The sequence below is a fragment of the Xiphophorus couchianus genome, chromosome 23 (assembly GCF_001444195.1).
Source record: "Xiphophorus couchianus chromosome 23, X_couchianus-1.0, whole genome shotgun sequence".
NCBI classification, from domain to species: domain Eukaryota; kingdom Metazoa; phylum Chordata; class Actinopteri; order Cyprinodontiformes; family Poeciliidae; genus Xiphophorus; species Xiphophorus couchianus.
The window spans coordinates 24,598,284-24,618,609 of NC_040250.1; the positions used below are offsets into that span (position 1 = coordinate 24,598,284).

Sequence of the window (20,326 nt, forward strand, 5' to 3'; positions counted from 1 at the left end):
GAAGTAGCATTCATTGCATTTTGTTATATGGCTTCTCCTCCAGTGGAGCATCAGTGTGTGAGGAAGGCCACTGTAGAAGTGACTGAAAACAAGTTTTAAAAGAGGAAAGTTTGAGAATTATGCTTCACTGTATCACATTCGAATAGTCTTCAAAGCAGCCCTTCAAAGTAAAATACATAGAAATGATCAGAGAGCAGAAGGCTTCTAGGAAAAAAAAAGCTGTATTTCCTGTTTCAGTTTTTATTAGATAGGATCACAGTTAGTCTTATTAGTGGGAGGTTGGCACACACATACACACAGAAATATTATATATATACAGTACAGACCAAAAGTTTGGACACACCTTTTAATTCAATGAGTTTCCTTTATTTTCATGACTATTTGACTTAGACTTAGACTGACTTTATTGTCATTTTGCATGCACAGGGTGTATACAGAACGAAATTTCGTTGCATACGGCTCAGGACAGTGCTTTGAGGTTCCAATGTTGTGAGGTTACTCCAGAATAAAATAAAATACAGTATAAAATATGAATATAAATATAAAGTGCAGGACTGACAGTAAAATGGAAGTTATTTAGCTCTGTACATGTGCAAGGTATAAAGTGGAGACCAGATTTTGAGTGCAGTCCAGTTAAGAGTTCAGCAGTTTGATGGCAAGTGAGAAAAAGCTGTTTCGGAACCAGGTGGACCTGCACCGGATGCTGCGGAACCTCTTTCCAGAGGGCAGCAGATCTTTCTATTGTAGATTCACACTGAAGGCATCAAAACTATGAATAACACATGTGGAAATATGCACTAAACAAAAAAGTGTAAAACAACTGAAAATGCCCCTTATATTCTAGTTTCTTAAAAGTAGCAACCTTTTGCTGTGATTACTGCTTTGCACACACTCTGCATTTTCTTGATGAGCTTCAACAGGTCGTCACCTGAAATGGTTTTCACTTCATAGGTCAACCTGCCCTGTCAGGTTAATAAGTGGGATTTCTTGCCTTATAAATAGTGACAGAAAAACAGAAAGGTCGCTTGACCAGCGAGCGGACGTATAGTCTCCCCATTTTATCGGGCGAGGGGGATCTGAGGTTTGTCCTCATTGATGGAGAGATGCTGTTGGTCCTCCTGGGCGTTCTGAGTAGGACAGAGGGCTGAGATTTGGGTCCACTGACCAACCCCGCCTGTCGGGACGTTGAGCTTCCTCATGCACTCCTGCTGGAGTTCCTGGGAAATCTCCGCGGATTGGGAGAAGGACGGGGAGGCTGTGCTTGCTGGGAAGGAAAAGGTTGTCCTCCAAAACCAGTATTTCTGAATCTTTTGCCGTCGCTTTCAGTCACCTGTCCTGAGGAGAGAGCGCCGTCTACGCCGCGGACAGCAGTCTGATCGTGTTCGAGCTGATGCTCCGAGCTGGTGATGGAGCTCACCGTTGAGAAGAAAGGAGGTCAGAAGTTACCAACCAGAATTTTCAATCAAATCAAAGTGTCATCTGGTACAGTTTGCAATATACAGAACATCATGTCTTCCTGGATTTGACAATTTGTTTTGCCATTTTCCATAATTGTTTGCTTTAGCTTCTCCATCCACTGCGGTGCCATGGTTAGGGGTCAAACTGTGGCTCAAATGTCAGGATGAACTCCTTGCATGGCTTCAACTAATGATTGTTTTAGTAATCGATTATTCTATTAATTATTCTGATTAATTGATTAATTAAATTTTTTTAAATGGCACATTTTAAAGATTTTTTTCATTAAGCCACTTCAGCCTTTCTTACGCAACATTTTAAATGTTGTATAAATTATTATAAAAAGATGCAAACAAACAAATAATCCAATTTCTTTTTCGAATAAGGAAATGAACAGTCTGTTGCCAACAATGCAACAACGTAGTGCTGCTTTAGTGACTCTGAACACGGTGAAGTTAAACTATGGTACTTCAGGTGATTTGGCTAAACCATTTTTTTATTATTATTCTATCCATTTTTTAAATAAATGCAAATATGTATAGAGATATTCTGTACAGTTTCGGTTTCATTAATGCTCTGAGTATTTTATTTAAGCAAATAGTCTTTTTTCAGTCAATGTACTCCGGTTAATTATAAATCAATTACTAAATTAGCTGACAATTAATTAAATTGATTAGTCACAATTAATCTGATTAATCGTTTCTACCCTTATAAATTCGCTTCAGAATCTCTATCAAACTTTGTTAAAACTGCCATTTTTAACGGTTGTAAGGTCTGCCATGGTGTTCGCTAAACGCCAAACGATCCGCCCGATTCTCGAGCCTCTTCTGATAATATCAGCCAAGAAATAAACAAAACGGAGTGAGGCGCTTAGTGAAATCCTGCAGTGAGAATCCATACTTCATTAGCCAGCTCTATTTGTTAGTGGAGAAATACACCACTGGAGAACCCCTTTAAAAGGTTTACACAAACTTTCTTTGCTTCTTGGATTCACCGAAGCTACTCTGGTTTAACTTGCCTCCATGTTGTCTTCATCTTGGGCTACGTCGTCGTAGGCCGGCGGCGGCGGCGGTAACGGCCGGGAAGATGCAGGCAGACAAAACGTGCGGCTTTGCTAATGCCAAGAAACTCCTCTGCGAGCATTAATATAGCTTGGTACAAGAATGGCGGCATTTAGCTGTCAGCATTTCCAGTCTTCATGTTAAACCGAGGATACATTTTTAATCTACAGGGGTTGGACAATGAAACTGAAACACCTCTCATTTTAGTGTGGGAGATTTCATGGCTAAATTGGACCAGCCTGGTGGCCAATCTTCATTAATTGCACATTGAACCAATAAGAGCAGAGTGTGAAGGTCCAATTACCAGGGAAGGAGCCCAGTTTTGCTCAAAATATTGCAATGCACACAACATTATGGGTGACACACCAGAGTTCAAAAGAGGACAAATTGTTGGTGCACGTCTTGCTGGCGCATCTGTGACCAAGACAGCAAGTCTTTGTGATGTATCAAGAGCCACGATATCCAGGGTAATGTCAGCATACCACCAAGAAGGACGAACCACATCCAACAGGATTAACTGTGGACGCAAGAGGAAGCTGTCTGAAAGGGATGTTCGGGTGCTAACCCAGATTGTATCCAAAAAACATAAAACCACGACTGCCCAAATCACGGCAGAATTAAATGTGCACCTCAACTCTCCTGTTTCCACCAAAACTGTCCGTCGGGAGCTCCACAGGGTCAATATACACGCCGGGCTGCTATAGCCAAACCTTTGGTCACTCGTGCCAATGCCAAACATCGGTTTCAATGGTGCAAGGAGCGCAAATCTTGGGCTGTGGACAATGTGAAACATGTATTGTTCTCTGATGAGTCCACCTTTACTGTTTTCACCACATCCGGGAGAGTTACGGTGTGGAGAAGCCCCAAAGAAGCGTACTACCCAGACTGTTGCATGCCCAGAGTGAAGCATGGGGGTGGATCAGTGATAGTTTGGGCTGCCATATCATGGCATTCCCTTGGCCCCATACTTGTGCTAGATGGGCACTGCCTTGGTAGTCCACTGCCAAGGACTACCGAACCATTCTGGAGGACCATGTGCATCCAATGGTTCAAACATTGTATCCTGAAGGAGGTGCTGTGTATCAGGATGACAATGCACCAATACACACAGCAAGACTGGTGAAAGATTGGTTTGATGAACATAAAAGTGAAGTTGAACATCTCCCATGGCCTGCACAGTCACCAGATCTAAATATTATTGAGCCACTTTGGGGTGTTTTGGAGGAGCGAGTCAGGAAACATTTTCCTCCACCAGCATCATGTCGTGACCTGGCCAGTATCCTGCAAGAAGAATGGCTTAAAATCCCTCTGACCACTGTGCAGGACTTGTATATGTCATTCCCAAGACGAATTGACGCTGTATTGGCCTGTACATTTGAGGTCAATATTAAGTTTAACTGCTAGGTATATTTTCTGCAAATATGAATGTAGCATCAGAAACTCACCTGCCTCTCTGCACTCCGTCCTTTAACTGCACTGCAGTTACACACTCTGACCAGCAGGGGGTGCACCAACACATCATTTAGTTCCTGTCTGTTGGTCGTTATTTTTTTCTCCCCCCCCCCCCTGCATACAAAACTCATCATAATGTTCCTCCTCACCTCTTCAAGGCTAATTTACAAATTAATTTTTTTTGGACCAGATGAGTCACGAGGCAGTTTTTTAAATGCTATGTACACAAATAAAGTGGATCATGGAGAGCGTGTCCTCTTCTATCTTTGAAGGCACAGCGATGATGATGATGATGATGATGATGATGATGATGATGATGATGATGATGATGATGAGGAGACATCCTGTGCACAGCGCCTCCAGCTCCATTAGAAATACAAAACAGCCGGGAGGGAGGATGCTGCTGAGGCACATAGAAGACCACTGTCTCTCTGCTTCATAAACAGATAATATCGAGCACATGATCGCCTCCCGCCTCCGTTTGCACAAGAACATGTTTGTTTTGAGTCTGCAAGGATAACAGGAGGAGGCGGGTCACATCGTTAATAACGTACCTTGCCAAGACGTTCGTGTAAGGAAAGTCCCAGCTGAATATTTCTAAAGTGGTGGGTCAAAAAAACAAACAAACAAAAACAAAACTCTGGCTGTTAAAGTCATCACTCCCCTTAAGTAATTTAGCCCAAACACTCATTACGTTCTGAGAAAGAGTGAGAATAAAACTTGTTTTGTTTTACAACTCCTGCTAATGTTCTCCACACGGTTCAGTGATATGGCGTGTGTTTGTTGAGTGGATCCAAATGCAGATAGACGGAGGGGCCGAGTTGATGGAAGCACAGGGAGCCAGAAGAGTACAATAAACATCAGGAGCAAACAAAAAGCACGGAGAGCGCAATCGGGGAACTGGATCTAATGGGAGGAACCAGCAAAGAGGAGAGAGGAGCAGAAGTGTTTAAGTACTGGGAGAGTGAATGTGGACCAATGGACCTGGGCTGATAGCAGGTGTGAGAGGAGAGAGCAGATGGCAAGCAAAGAGAAAGAATGAGAGCGAGTGAGTGGTACAGGGGACTATTAAATAAATTTAACATTAAAGAATAACTAGAGAAAACAAAGAATAACTAACTAGACACAAGAAATAAATGTAGTAAACTAGAATCACTGAAGGAAAACAGAAACAAGACTCATCAAACAAAAAGAAAGCAACCGACGGAATAAACAAACGTCAAAACACAGGATCCTAACAGGGCCGGTCTTCAATGCGTCTGACAACGGTTTGGTAATGTCGGTGCTGACCCGTGCAGCTCAGGATCCTGACCGTCGGTCCGACCAAGTCGTCAAGCAAACTGTCAAACACAAACATCCACAGAAACATTGGGATTTCCGAATGGTACTTTTCATTTTTCTTTTGAGTCCGATCAATCTTCCTGCCATGTACAGATGGCAGGAACTTCTCGTTCTGTAAATGTGGGGCACAGGCTGTATCCACCTCCTTTCCTCTGATGCCCTTAAATAAAATCCAGTGGCATAACATTCAAATTAACTTAAAAAAAATAATTGGTCAGTAAGCGGAGTTATGGTTTTGGCCTCTTAATTCGAAGGCTTGTGTTGCTGTCTTCTGCACTAAATAAGATGAGTGATGCATCTGAGGTCAAAACGTTGGTGATGCAACACTCTTCCGATTTACTACACATCAGCACCGATACCACTGGACCCAGCTTTCCTCTGAACCACACTGCTTATACAAGCAGATGTACATGCACATCGCCAGACAACTTCGTCATACCTTTAATCCACATTTGAGTTTCACGCTTGATCCCCACATCTGCTGTTTTGGACATATTTATTACGTCCACAAGGTATGAGCTTCAATCCAAAAAAGAATTAGGCAGCTGTTGCTGGAGGGGGGTAGAGGGTAGAAAGTTTTGTAGCTGCAGAAAATGTACATATTTGCTCTGTGTGGTAGCAGGTTCTAAATGATCACACTTATAAGGCAGAGTTCTGTTAGTTGAGTAAATGTATAATGATTTTTCTGCACGCGTGGGAATAACTGGGACAACCAGAGCTGTAAATCACCTGTAATTTTTGGCACCACTGCTGAATATATGTGGAACGCTCCTAATTATATCTGAAAACACTTATTGCTGCTTCAGACATGCTGTTCTTTTCAGAAAATGTGCCTATCTCAGAATGTTTGGACGGTTTTTGACATGCTAAAACCACAGACTCCAATGTACTATTACGATTATTTTGCGATAAAACAGTTGCTATGTTGAAGGGAAACGACTCATGGTTTCTAAATCGTTCCTCCAAATACAAAATAACTGAAAGCCGACGATTAATGGTAGTCATGTCAACAGATTCTCCTCACCAGAGCCGTGGACTTCTGCAGCTCCTCCAGAGTTTCCGTGGCTTTCTTCTCTGCTCTTCTTGCCTAAGGCGGTTGGTTTCGGTTAGCGTAATACAAGTTTTAGATTTTTTTTTCTGGTTCAAGCAAATGTGGGTGGAGTAACCAGAAATTATACTCAAATATGAGTCGCTTTACGTCAAAATAATTTGACTTAACTAGAAGTAAAAATATACTTCTCATGTGACGTCGCACTCCCACAAAGTTTGTAGACGACAGCCATGTTGGTAGGGATCCATCCGTGGCCAACAATACAGTTGCTACGGAGTTGCTATGACAAAAATAAACAAACCACAAGCTTAGAACCAGCTCTCACCTCGTTCCTACCTAATTTGTAAAACAGTACAACTATGACTCAGTTATAATTTTTGAGTTCACTACTTTCATTTATTTGGTCTCAATGTCATGGTTCATCTCTGCGCTTGCCTACCAAGATGGTGGATCACTTCCGGTTCAGACTCATGGGAGCTAAGTATCGAGCTGTAAGACCACGTCTAGACTTGGATTGTTTCAAGTTACTTATCGTTGGGTGTTACTAGATTTGCATAACGTGCGACGCTTTGTCGATTTTACCGATGACGAAATAAGCCGCTGTCTCATGGCGACGAGTGTTCAGCTGAAAACAATGACGGAGAGCTAGGAGTGACGGATTTTTACTGATGAGTGGCAGCTGCAATAAATGAAAAAATAATACAAGCAGACACAAGAGAATTAGTTATAATCATGGGTGTATCGCAAACAAAGAACTCAGATAAATTATGACAAAGTCATAACAGAAAGGCCTCCACAGAAAAACAGATTTTATATTGCGACTTGTGAAGGCAACTGGCAAACTACTTTTTACTATCAACATATATTAAATATTTATTAGCGTGTGTGAATTTGATGAATTCTATTGTCAGAGCCCACTTGTTCTACTCGTGTCTCTTGAAATCGCCCCACAGGGGCAAATTAATTGAAATAAACAAATAAAGCCATTTTCTTTCCTCTTACAATAATGCACCCCTTTGTGCTGGTCTGTCACAGAAAGTCTGGAAACGTAAAAAGAGGGTTTAACTGTCTTGTTTTTCCTTGTGTGTGCCATGTCTGAAGGGCCGTAATTGTCCGATTGCGCACAACTTCTATTAGATGAAATTTTTCTAAATACTTTGGGTTATCCAACACAATTACGCACTGTAGATGGAGGGAGTAGAAAACGGTTCCAAATCCCTCTAAATGGAAAAATGTTACATCTTCTGAGGACGTTGTTGTTTTTGGCTCATCAAACGGCACCTTTGATAAATATCTATTTAATCTTGTTGTATTTTCCATCATTTTTCGTCTCTATATTTTTGGGCCTTTCTCCCTGATTAGGTGAAAGGACAAATCTGATGATCTTATATCCATTTTACAATGATATGAAACTCCAGGTTACAGTAAGAATTACACTGCATTTCACACACTATCCTTTCTCTCTTTTTTAAACTGTTTACTTGCTCGCCCTGCATGATGGTAAAGGATTTGAAATCAGCTTTAACCGGATTACTTTAGATATAAATTTCCCGAAAAAGATTTAAATTAACCTTGGCTCGGAGCGCAGCAAGCCAAGTAAACATCTAATGACCTTCTTAAACTTTGGCTGTGACGCTTTGTGGGGCCCGGAGGAGCTACTGTTATTGACAATGTTGCCCTTTTTTGCCCTCCATATAAATTTAGCTGATTTAAAAGAATCTGTGACTGTGAATTCACAGAAGTTGTAAATCGCTAGTTAAAAGGAGCAAGAGAGACCCAAAAGTGGATTAGATTTGGATAAAGGAATAGACTCAGATGTCTTTGAATGTGTAGATATAAGGAGGATAATTCAAACTCAGTGTGTTTCCTTTGGTGAAGCAGCCAGAGTTTAACAACCAAAACTCGTCCTTCTTCCGTTTACTGGCTTCACATGATTCCCTCCAACAGAAGCTCATGATCGTCAGTCCATGGCCTTGCGTTACCCTTTGCTCCTAAACATTACACACAAAGAGTTAAGGGTTTCTGGTTCTAATGAGCACATAAATACTGCATGAACCATTCTCTTTATCTCCAGTTTGAATGAAAGTCTTATTAATTTTCTACAGAACAATTTGGATAACATTTGTCTTAGATAACCAGACCCCACTCTACACCTGTCCTTTCCATAATATCCAGCTGAGACAATGAAAGATGTTCACTTCAAGACAATGAGATGAGAGTTTACGAGAATAAATGAGGGGAAACAAAATGGCAATGCACAGCGGCACCACCAGGGGGCAGTAGGTCAATAAATGCATGTAAGCTGGCCTGGAGAGACACGGGCCTCTGATTGAGCTACCAGTCTGTGAAGTCCGGGGTTTTGTTCTGACATGGACTAACTTCTTGGGTGTTTACTTCTTTTTAATGTTAACTTTTTGTTTTCTTTTTCTTTTCTGTGGTAGTTTTATTAGTGTTTACGTAACGAAGCGCTGTCAGCGGCAAGATACGTTTTATTCTGTCCCGAGAGCAGAGCGACTGAAATACAACTTCCTGTTCTGCTTCAAAATAAGAGTCTCAAGCAGGGCACACAGCTGAAAGAAGTCACATTTTAATGAAAGGCTAGTACCACGAATTTGACATGAACGGATGAATTCACGCGATGGCCGCAACTGGATAGAGTTTCCCATATCTTTGAGTAGAAATTTTGTGGCTTAGTAAAATTGCACATTACCTCTGTAATCCCAGCCCTCTTTTATGTTGGTTATTAAACTAAATATAACCACCACTCTCCATCAGGGCGGGGCTAACAACCTAAATATCGATACTATCGACACCAAGGTGAGTATTGGTATTGGATTGACGGTAGGGAGATAAGATCTGTTGTTTCGTTAGCATTTTCTGTTTCATATGTCCAATCAATCACACAGACTTGCTCACAGAGTTAGAAGGCCAAATATCAAGAGCTCACATATTTAAATTAGAGGGCAGAATTAAATATCTTTGTAATGTTTGCAAATATTAATAAGACAGGACATGCCATCACGTTTCTGTGTTAAATATTGAAGGGAAATTAGATTGCAGTTAAAGACTTTAATAAACGATTCACCTGATTTTCCAACATTAGACAGGCATCTTCACTTCCACTTTTTATACCCTTTTTCAAAACATATCTGTTATCGCTGGCCTTTAGCGTAGTTGCTAAGACACTTTTACTCAACTTGTTTTCTGTTTAACATCTCTGTGTTTTTATTTTCATCTTTTTAATCATTGTTTTATGCTCTCATGGTTGGTGGTGAAGCACTGTGTTCAGTTGCCATTGTTTTAAATGTGTTATGCAAATAAATCTGACATTGACAGCCGTGTGCAGCAGAAGGTGAAAAGTGAATCATGTTATTTCCTTTCTGCTACATTTTATTACGTTGTAGTTAGTGAATATCTTTTTTTCCTGCATTTTATCAGAATCAAAGTCAACTGACTCAAGTCAAATCAGCCAGTTGTTCGACAATAATGGCATTTCAAGAGAAAAGTATTGGTCTCGGTGTCTGTATTGGCGATACTAGCCCTGCATTTACCCGATATCGGATCGATACCGACGTCCTCCGTATTGCACGGCCCCGTTCTCCAGATGGCAAAACACAAAGAGCCGATTCTGTTTTGATGTAAATTGCCGAACCATCGTCACACGTCACTTATAAGGCTTCAGATCAGGCAACATGCTTCAGTGAACATTTCCCTTCTGTCCTCTTGGCGCGGTCAGTCCGCATTACTGATTCTGCTCCTCTCTACTGCGGCCCCAGGCTGCTTGTTTAGCCTCTCTGATTATGTCCCTATATTTCTCGTCACATTCAGGGATGTGTTTTTCTAAGATGGAAATTGCAAAAAAATAAATAAATAAAAAATGGTAACAGTAGCCTGCAGCCTGAAGCTACTGGAATTAAGTCGAGCCAAACGTCCGTCAATCAAAAACAGACAGCTCTCCTCAGACAGGCCGCGCCGTGCGCCACCCGCATCCGTCCTCGTTCGTCTCGACCTTCCTCACCCTGCAGACGAGGCACCGCTCAGGCCGCCTGCCGTCTCTCTTAACAGGAAGCCTGTGAGTGGCGGCAGCGTCCCCGAAAGCGACTGCGTATCCCACCCAAACTATTTCTGTCCGCCAGTGTAATTTTTTATCCCCCGCTGTGACGCACGCAGAGAGAAAGGGTCTTCAGTTTGCTCAACTTTAAAAATGTTATCACCACATTGCTTCCCTCCCCTCAAACATCACACAGAGCCCCCTGGCCTTTTATTTCCCACGGAAACGAAGGAAGAAAACTAAATAAATAAATAAAAACAGGTTTTTCCTTTAGTGAATTAAAAAAAAAAAAAAAAAAAAACAACCATTCTGGGGCTTGTGTTTTTCTCTGAATGCAATGTGAGCTACTGAAATCCTCGGTAGGGTTTTGCAGTTTTTACCAAACCTCTCCTTTTTCTTTCTTTTGGAGAAATCTGTACTACGTGAAGTAAAGCAGCCAGTTCATGTCTTTTGTAGTCGGAGTGCAGCTGTTTACTGGAAAAAGAGTCATTTCCTTTTTTTTGTCTACGCTCCCAGAGACCAAGTTTGTTGAAAGTTTCCCTCCCTTCTAAACAAATTGGTTCAACGCGGTTCGAGCTGATTTCCATCATAAACCGAAGACCTAAATCTCTCATTCTCCAAAAACAAAAAAAAAAACCAACTACATATTCACAGTTATTCCAAGTATTTACCTTTTTAAATTGCTCACTGACTTGCAGATGGTTACTGAGGAAAAAGCATGTTTACAACTGGCCATTCGAGCCGGTGGGTCTCAGTAAGAGTCCGCAACTGCCGTATACACCAGAACTGTGAGGGAATATTTGGCAAAATATTCGAGGAACAACAGTGTGGAGCAGAGACGTTACAGTTTAGGGTGAAAGGAAACGATTCGTAGCAAATCTGAGAAGAAAAAAAAAAAAACAAACTTTGTAAATCAATGAGGTGGAAAAGGGAAAAAAAGAAAGAGGATTTGGAGAAGAAGTCAGTGGGAGGACGGGGCGAACAGACCGTACGCTAACACGCCGTAGCAAGTGGCATGCAGGGAAACTGGGTCATTGTGGTGAAAGACCCACACACACACACACACACACACACACACTGATACTGCCTCCACCACTCTGGGCTGCGGTCCCACACATCCATCAGTGCTTATAGTAAAGCATATTAGACTGTCGGAAGGCTTGCTGAGTCCCATGATAGTTTGGTCAGGACTTGGCTTCAGCACGCAATTGAATCTGTGGGTTTTTTTAAAGGTACAACAGAGAATAAAATAAAAAGAACTCTTAAATTATGCAATAATAAATACAAATTTTTAAAAACCTGTTTAGATAAAGGACCGGCCATAATCAGCCCACACACGCAAGTAAAAGTTAGCGAAACCGTTTCCCAAAGCATTGAGAGACTGCTGCCAAATTAGTGTAGTTACAGAGGCACGTCGTTTGGGGATTTGTTTTTTTCTCTCAAGGGGGAAAAAAAAAAAGTAATCCAAGTAGTAAAATCTTACGAAGCAGATCAATCCGTTTTAAGATGAAAATGGATCAAGGAAGAAAAAAAAAACGGAGTCAACACAGAAGTCAGTGAGAGCGCAGGGAAGACGATCCTCCTGTCTCTCTCTCGCTTTGGGTCGTTGAGTTGGGAAGCAATTAGTTTAACAGTTTTACTATTACTTTTTATTTGTGTAGCTTTATTGGTGCGTGCTAAATCTTAAACAAAACCGCAACAGCCGGCTGCTCCTCGTCATAACTTGGTCACACGCTGCTCCATTCTTATTGTTCCTCCTGTGAAATGCAGGTGCGGGTCAGGAAACTCCCCAGGGACAGCGTGTGCTCTCCTTCCTCCATTTCTCCATGTTCAAATGCTCCAGGCCCAGTCTGTGGTCTGTGCTTTGCTTCTTTTTTTTTTTTTTTATTTGTTGCACTTGTTCTTGTTTTGAACTGTTTATTATATCAAACCCTGACTTCCCTCACGATTCCGCCTATGTCCTGTTCTGTGTTTGGATCCTACGCCAACATATTGTTTGACTTATGGCGGCAGTCAATTTTGAGGCACTTGTGATACATCACAACACGGTGCCAGGAAGCGCTTGTGCAAGAGCGACGTAGCACAACGCCGACTTCCCACTGCATGCAGCATTCATTACTCGTGCGACATAAAACATTGAAGTTGTGTTACAGCTGGGAGATCTGAACTCTTTTCCTCAAAGCATCCCAGTTAAAACCCGTGTTGTTTCCTATCGCTTATAGATAAGACAGAATTCAGATTAAAGTCCAGACCTCTCTGGTCTAATGGTTCTGCTCTGCACACCCAAAACCAGAACCAAACATGAAGAAGCAGAGCATTCGGCTTCTGTGAATCCAGAATCTGGAACAAGCTTCCAGAAAACCGCAAAACAGCTGGAACACTGAGTTCCTTTGAATCGAGGCTGAAGCCCCAGCTGCTTTTGATCATTAATAAAAGGAACTTTGACCACCATATTTGTATTGATGATTTTATGGACGACACTTTGACAAAATATGATGTCTGCTGCTGGTTTTCACAACTGTTGACTAACTGCTGATGTTTCCATGATGTAAAGGACCTCGAACTGCCATATTGCTGAAATGTGCTATAAAAATAAACTTGATTGATTTTCTCATCATAGCTTAGCATATCATATCTTATAGCTGGTTGTCATTTGTAGATTATCTGGATGCACTGTGTCACTGTAACTGGGCAGTTATCTCTGTACAGTTTGTTATTCAGCGTCATCACCTCGTCACATTAAATCTCCTGTGTGTCTTTGTTTACTTTCCAGGAATTGAATTCGACTTCTTAAAAGACGAATTCAGGAAAACTGAACGATGCAACTTTAATGTTGCCTCTTTCAAATCTGCAGCAACATTTACAACAGATCGGCACCCGGCGACATCACACACCTGATGTGAACCGGATGTTTCTTAGATAAATGAGCTCAGTTTCGGTTCTAACCCCTCGTTAGATGCGACTAAACGTTCCTTCACACGCCATCAGCGTGAAGAGCTGTTTGTTTTTGCCGTTTTCTGTGCTCATGTGGTCACGCGTGGCCCCCTGGAGAGGGAGGCCAAAGCGCGGGATTGTCTGTCGATCGGCACAAACGTCCGTCAGAAGGGACAGATGTTTTGCCCAAGGGCATTTCGTAGCGGCTGCTTGGGAACAAAGACGCCTGACAATCTTTTGTCCTTCAGCTGAAAGATAGCTCCTCTGCTCCCAGGGGCCAGCCAGCCTGCTCAGTGTGTGTGGCAGCTGGTAAGGAATGCTGAGTGGGTGTCCACCAAGTGTCCACAGCTGCTCCTAGCACAGAGGGTGTGTGTGTGTGTGTGTGTGTGTGTGTGTGTGTGTGTGTGTGTGTGTGTGTGTGTGTGTGTGTGTGTGTGTGTGTGTGCAGATGCAGACGTCCTGGTCGTTTTTTTTTTTTTTCTATAACTGAGGGGTTCATCTTCTCCTAATAAGACTCTCCTGCGTCCCATTACTGGCTGGCAGACGGCGTAATTGGAAGCACGTAGCTGCCGGTTGTTTTTCTGTCAGATAAAATATATGTTGACGTTTCATCCACACCGCAAACAAGGAGAATTTTCAAAGTTCACAAAGGAGCCATGAAAATAACAGAGTAAATGTGATTTGGGGTGATTTTTTATTTTTTTATTTTTCCCCTATCTCGGGACTCTGCTCTGGCAGCAGAGTCCCGCCATCTTTTAGCGTCCCACATCTTGTGAAACGTCTGCAGCTTTCTCGCATCTGTGCGCGCCCCGTGGATGTTGTTTTCGAAGCCGCCGGATGAGACTTGGAGGTCGACGAAAAACAAAAACAAAGACAAAACACGCCACCTCTTTTGTAACGCCTAACCTCGCCGCTCGGCCCGTATGGGTGGTGTCCTGTCAGAATTTATGCTTCAGCTTCTCAGTCCTGCGCGTTTCGGTGGGTGGCGGGGGTTTGGCTGCGCTAACAGGCGCAGCTGTACATCTGCTTTACATCTTGTCTTCCTTCCTGCCCTCCATGTGAAAAACGGCAACAACCTTTTATCGTCATCGGCAACAGGAAAAAAAAAAAAAAAGACGGGAAAATTGTTTTTGAAATCCCCCCAAAAAACGCACGTCTACGTTACAAATCCGAATGCGTGTAGTTGAACGGAAGGTCACGTAGGACGGGGTTCAGGCATAAATTGCCACGATAAGGTGGCAGAGGTAGCCCCCAAAAATAGAATGGAAAAAAATGTACATTTTCCATATCTAATCTGGAAATAAATATGGCATCTTTAATGACCCGGCATAAAAATAAATACATAAAATGTTTGGGGATTTATGAGCTGTATGGGAAAAGTTCATTTGAAGGTTCTGAAGGTCATAGATGCAATCTTATTATTAGATTTATTGTTACCAATATTCACAATGCGGGGAGAAAAAAATAATACTGAAAACACAAATAGAACCAACTTGCACCTCCTTCTTTTTAAGGTACAGTGTGGAGAAAACCGTCCAACATTTCACTGCGTGCCGCCTGCATCATGTCCGGCCTGCTGCTGACTGGCACACAGGCCTTCAGTCTCATTTCCAGCTGTGACTGGAAATGAAATGTTTCTCCAGTAGAAAATCTTCCGGAGTGATGAAGGTGCCAGAGCAGAAGTGCTGAAAAACGCCCCAGTCAGTCAGTCAGTCAGTCGCTTCGTTGTGTTGTTTAATCGTACATTTCCAGACACTATTTAACGACCCCTATAAAGTTCCTCACAGAAGTATTGATAATTCTTAGCTTTTTAAATTTTTATCACATTACAACAAACCTGTCAAGTCTCACGTTTTTGCAGGGAAACTACCGTTTCTCACCTCTCCCGCCGTGGTCCCATATTATTATTTTCCAGTAAATATCCCGGATTATGCAAAATAATCAGCAAAAAAAAAAAATATGCGTATTTCTTAAAAACGTTACACACTGTGGCGTTTAGGGTTTTGCACCTCGATGTGAGCATGAATAGCCTCTTGTCTCGTATGTCTTCATTGTGGCCCTAAGTTGAACTGGTAACCCGTCCTGGGGCGGAACCAGGACGGGTTACCCTCCAGACGTCTGGAGGGACAGACCCGACCCCTCCGGCCCCTCAGCCCAAAGCAGGACAAAGCGGGTATAGATACTTTATGTCTCGATGAATGGATGAATACCAGCTAGCCCAAACTACCATGACCAAGAAAGCCATAAAAACCCTGAGAGTCCGTCACCAGGTCACTGGTTGGATCGTCGCCCTCTTCAGTGCCCTTTAGCACCAAGTAGGGGAGGAAGACCGATGGTGTGTTTAGTGAAAACCCAATGCCTCACACTCTTACACAAATAAAAATATTTGCCCTGAATGTTTATGCTGGCTTTGCATTGAGACTTTTGCTCGTTCAAGGAAACAGAATAATACAAGGCCTTCCTGCTCTCATAAACTCATAAACTGGCTTTCGATCACATTAATATTGGCATCTGAGCCAGGGACGGTTAGCCGCATTGATGAGGTCGGTGGGGGCGAGCGGGGAAGGGGAACATGCGGGCAGCATGTCGACATCATGATTTTGGTTCCCCGTATCTCCCTTCCTGTACACTTGCTGGAGAAAACAAGCGGGCCATTGTGTGCGCTGAAGTGCATGATTTTGTGAGTGTGTGTATTTTTGTGAGGCTGGAAGTGGAGGGTGGCGGCGGGGGAAGGCCTGATGAGGAGACCGTGACCAGGTGTCATGTGACGGGTAGAGACTAACACAATAGGCACTTGAGAAAGAAAGTAAACACAGTTGGTGTCTTCTTCTTCTGTACGTTTGTGCGTCTCATGCTTACAATCTTTACATCTGAACCGGAACGAACACGCGATCGCCGTACGGATAGCGACTGAGGTCATGACGGGTCGTTTTACACACTTGAATATATTTTCACCATGTCACGAACAACGATAAGACTGCACTAGTATGCAGATTAAAACTTGTATAAAAAGAAAAACTCATCATTTTCTCATTCGGATTGATGTTCCTTCAATCTTGAGTTCACACTCAAGACACGAGGAAACACAAACCACGACGTCTTTAAACAGGACAAAAAAATTTACCTTCTTAAATGAGAAACCGTTTGTTTTTCCAACACTTACTTCACCGCTCCCGGAGGGGAAGGAAATCTCTGAAAGCGGACAGAGTAAAGCTGCGGATAATGAACTTGATCCCAGAGGCGGTTCAACAGCTAATAAATTAAGAGCATAAAGAAAGAGAAGATGGCGGCTCGCTGGCTTAAAAGCTTTCCTACTTTTTTTTTTTATCAGCAATACAGCTCATTCTTCTTCTTCTCTTCTTTTTGACTTACTGTTCAGAAATTAAACAAAGCTCAACTGGGGAAAAACAGATTCCTGGAAATCCTTAACGCAGTTAGCAAGACAATCTGTTAGCATGTTAGCGCTGTACTAAGTTATGCTAGTGTTTAATCAATAAATGACGTAATTCTCATCCTCAATGCACACAATTAAACTATCAGTTTACCTATCTGATGCACATTTCTCTACGTTTCCTCTGTGTGATCTGTGTTATACATAACAATCTGACTTATTTTGATGCTACGCTCCATTATTTTTATATCTAATAATAAGAAACTCATGATGTTCTGGAGAAAAACCACAAAGCCTCCTATTGATTCCGTGTGTAACTTTATTTATCAATCAAACTGGCATAAAAATAAGTACAAAACAACCCAGTTCTGCTGTGATAACTGAATGGATCCAGGACAAAGGCTGGGTAAATGTTGTTTTATGAGATTTTACTGGATTTCTGAGAAACTCTGTCTGAGAACATCTCCACTTATCGCTACTTCAGTTCATCTTATCAGCTCTTGGAGGAGAAGGGAGGGAAACTCTTCCTTCCACGTCGGGTTTTTATGCCGTTTCTTGTAAGCGGAGCAGCACAGGACTTCACCTTGTATCCATGGAAACCTGGATGTCTGGCTAGATTAAGTCCTAAAGTTGATGATAAGGAATCAAATAATGTTTTAAATCAAAATGTAATAACAAATACTTGTTTTACCTATTATTTTTTCATGTAAAAAATACTAAAATACTAATGATATTGTTTTAGATTACATTTTTGGTCGTGAAGTTGGGAACAATGTACTTTTTTCTTTTTCATTTTTCATACATAAGATCCCACGTAATGAAACTTGTCCGTCTTCTTCTCCAAAAGTTTCAATTTATTCTAAAATCTAAAAACAGATGGGACTATTTAAAAGAGATACATTTCCTGAAGTACATGTTTTGTACATGCATTTTACATGTAAAATAATAAACGGTCTTTTTGAAGCTCTAAACAAGCCTCATTGAGCTGGACTGAATAAATATGGTCGCAAACCTCGATGATAACTGATGACCGAGACGTTGATCACCCAGAGGAATCATGGGAGTTTCCTCAGTTAAAATCTAGAGATAAAATCGCATCTTGAAAGTCAAACAGGCTCAGGAGAGCAAAAAGGGAAAAAGTCTCATTCGAGGACAACTTATTTGTTTTAAACAAGTGCTTCAGTAAATATCTAAAATCAAATGTTTTACAGTCCAGATTTCATCTCTTTGAAAAAAAAACCTAAACATTTTTTGTTCCCTGTCTCTGAGGCTTCAGAGGCGCCGCTGCAGTTTGGAGCCGGAGCCGAGAGCCAGACCGACCTCTCAGGTAAACGGTAGCGCTGACTCGCACAGACGCGTTACATCTGACGTAGAGCATCACAGGCTGCTTGGAGAGCAGCTTTCGATGCTGTGAGAGAGACGGGGAGGTTTCCAGTTGTGTGTTCGAGTGATTTTGCTTCTGTGAGCGTGTGGAAGTGGAGGGATTATAGTGTGTGCTTGGTTTCAGTGGAGTGTGTCACGTAAAGTCATCTGGTTTCTTCCTCTTCATGTTTTCACAGTTTGCTTTGGTTGGATTTGCTTGTCTTATTATTTGCACAGCAGGTTTCACATTTCCAGTCTGTTTTCTGTGTTTCTCAGTTCAGTTCAAATTCTGTTTAATTCAATTCAATTCAATTCTAATTCAGTTTATTTGAGTTCAATTCAAACTCATTCAATCAAGAGCAACACAGTAACACAATGTTACATGTTACAAACAGAGCACCAGTTGTTTTGCACTCTGGTTTTCTGGCCACAGGCTAAGCTGCAAACCCAGTTCCTGGGCTGGACGTTAATCGAAAGACATCAAAATTAAAATGAAAGATTCCCATCACACAAACAAACGAACACTGAATTTCACAATCTGTTAGCAAGAAAAAGCATGAAAATGCACATTAGCCAAAGCTGATCCTCCACTTAATGCGAAGACTTAAGTGGAGGATGCGAAGACCCCCCCCCCCCCCCCTCGGCAGTTGTGAGGTCTGTGACCTTTGTACAGAGGTCACCTGGTGCATGACTTCTCCTTAAATCCACTTCCTGTAAATATTCGACCTCACTTGTCAACGTGTACTGAAGGTGAGACGGTGGTTGCATTTGTTGCTGTCGATGATGTGCGTAGAAACATATTCCTGAAAGAACCAGAACGGCTTTATGACCATAAACAGTGCGACGTCTGAATGTAAACGTGAATCCTGTACGTCGGGTCTGTAATGCAACAGGAAGACGTGGCTGTGTTTCACATTTAACTTTGACACATGTGAAACTAAAAGACGAATCAAGAAAAAAAACAATCAGATTTTTTGTGTTTTGTTTAAGGCAAAAAGTCCAGTAAAGACTTTTTAGTCAATGTATATATATATATATATGAATATCAGGCAATGATCAATAAACTGAACCGCTTAGCTTTGTATACAGTTGTTGATCAGTGTGACGTCGCCTTATGTCAGATTTCAGACTGATCTGGAAAAGCTCAGCTGTTTTCTAGAGCGTCAGTAAAAAATTAGCGTTAAAAACATAATTCAGGTGATTTTTTAAAAGTCTTTTCTTTTTTGGCTCAGAGGATCGTATGACGTGTACATTATCTGACAGCTCACACTGTGTGGTTTTCGGTGTGTGCGCACTGTTTGGCTGCAGGACGGAGAAAAGCCCAGCGATTTGGGTGAACAGAGTGAACTCTCCAGGAATGCTGCGTGTCATCTCGCTGATAATCTACTTAAAGCTAATCTACAGAAAACAGTAATGGACCCTAATTTTCCTAACCGCATTTGGAATTTGGAGGTGAATTTGATAAAAACACACAGCACTTAAAGGAATGCGGAAAACCAGCATGTCAGCCGCGTTGGACGGGTTCTTTTGCAGTTATATTTTCCAGAACCTGTGGGAAACGCTAAAAGCTCCTGCTGTAGACGTTGGTCGAGGCTGATAGGTGGGGAGTTAAATCCCTGCTGCAACTCGCTGCTCAGATTTTCTGCAGCTACTTTTCAGACAGAAGGAAGACAGACAGATGTCGGTTTTCCTTAAAAACCATCTTCGTGCTCTACTTTCTGTAAAGTCGCTAAGGCTGAAAGCTAAAACAGCAATCAGAAAGTTCATGAGAATGTTGCAGAGTTGCCAGGCTTCCTTCCTTTTTCTTTCTGGAAGTGCAGCTGGGAATCAGCATGTAATTGTCCAACGGGGGACAACGGCAGACCACAGCACCTGCAGCACAGCACACCACTGCTGGTGGGAAAACCAGACGGCACGTCGGCCCAGATCCCGAACTCACTGGGGCATCAGACCGAACGGATTAATGGCAGATAGAAGCTGGTGTGAGAAAAAGAAAAAATCAATTAAAGAACGAGTGTGTAAGTGAGGAGGAACATGTCAGCTTTTGATATCGACAATGTTGCTCCCCATCCAGGAAGGCAGGAACGTACAGCCAACAAAAAAATAGAGTTAATTTGTTTTTATTGTTATTATCATTAATTATTCTGTGGGTTGGCTGTTTATTTACATGTAATAAATAAATAGTGATTCACTGCGTTTCCAATGACCATATAATTTGCGCAATTTAA

General features: G+C 42.0%; 1 long non-coding RNA gene across 1 annotated transcript; it reads right to left on the reverse strand.

The window, feature by feature from the left end:
* Positions 1 to 895: 895 nt before the first annotated feature.
* On the reverse strand, positions 896 to 19,009 carry LOC114138709 (uncharacterized). Its single transcript, XR_003594273.1, has 3 exons — positions 18,998 to 19,009; positions 2,752 to 2,755; positions 896 to 1,255 (listed from the first exon to the last, which is right to left on the reverse strand). It is a non-coding gene; the product is annotated as an uncharacterized LOC114138709 (long non-coding RNA).
* Between the last annotated feature and the right edge of the window lie 1,317 nt (positions 19,010 to 20,326).